Genomic DNA, 1,186 nt, shown 5'->3' with positions numbered 1-1,186 from the left:
TTAAATTTGGTTGTTTTGTAAAACTTCAAAAGTACTAGGCCATTTCAGTGGCCGATGTAATCTCCCGAATTCGGGCTTAACATCTAGACCAGATTACGGAGGTTACATTTAGATTAGTTAAAATTTATAGAGATAAATTTTATCTTTTTGAAGTTTTTTTAAGTGTAAGTATTTAAAAAAATTAAATCACAATAATTAACGAAGAAAAACATCCATCATACTCTCACAAAAAGTTAATGTCTTTTATAATGATCACTGATCTGAGAAGTTGAACGTAACCCACATAACAATGTTGTAATGATATAGCAATTTAGCAATAGCAATAGAAAGGCCATTCATGTTCATAGTTTTTTTTAAAGGTAAATTCATTAATTCATTCAATGAATGGAACCATACAATTCAGAGAGAGAGAAAATAATAAAATTTCATCGTAGATGGTGAAGGACAAGCTCTATCAACACAACAAAGGCTTTAGCCTCAACATCAATAGAATATTATGACACGTTGACAAATGGCTTTGTCACAACTCAAGCACGACATATCTGGAGTGATTGCAAGCACTTAATACGATAATGAGATCAACCCTAGATGGTCCAAAGCGGTGACCCAAAATCGACAAAAGAATCGAGTATTCACCAAACTAGAGAGGACGACAACGAATCATCCCTAAAATCACTTGTAAAACTAAAATTACATGCATAAGCAAGACTAAAAAATGTGTTACAAAAGCAGATAAAAACTTCTAAAACTGAAGACTTATTAAACAAAGAAAAAATAAATAAATAAATTATAAAACTTAAGACAACACGGGTCCAAATCGACACGTGAAATCATTTATTATTTTGAAATACTCTCAAACCAGAAACAAATTAAGAATTTGACGAAGAGCCACCCACTTTCCAAGAAAAACTACTGGTGGCCGGTGGAGTTTTAGTGAACAACAAGCGTCGTCATTTGTCCATCACAACTTATGAAGACAATAAAGATATCCACAAAATAGATATGCAAATTGAAAAGAGAGAAGGCGTGTGTAGTACTAAGAAGAAGAAAGAAAGAAAGGGTTTATGGGAGAGAAAAAGGCGAGTGATAGCCAGCCCGGAGGCTGACACCGCCGCTAAGCAAAACAAAAGATAATAAGCAAATGACTTGGCGGAAAAAAAGAGAAACTTTTTTAGGTTTTTTCTTT

Source organism: Gossypium raimondii, chromosome 13, assembly GCF_025698545.1.
Source record: "Gossypium raimondii isolate GPD5lz chromosome 13, ASM2569854v1, whole genome shotgun sequence".
In the NCBI taxonomy this organism is placed as follows: domain Eukaryota; kingdom Viridiplantae; phylum Streptophyta; class Magnoliopsida; order Malvales; family Malvaceae; genus Gossypium; species Gossypium raimondii.
The sequence above is the reverse complement of the archived record's forward strand: the minus strand, read 5'-3'. Positions refer to the sequence as shown.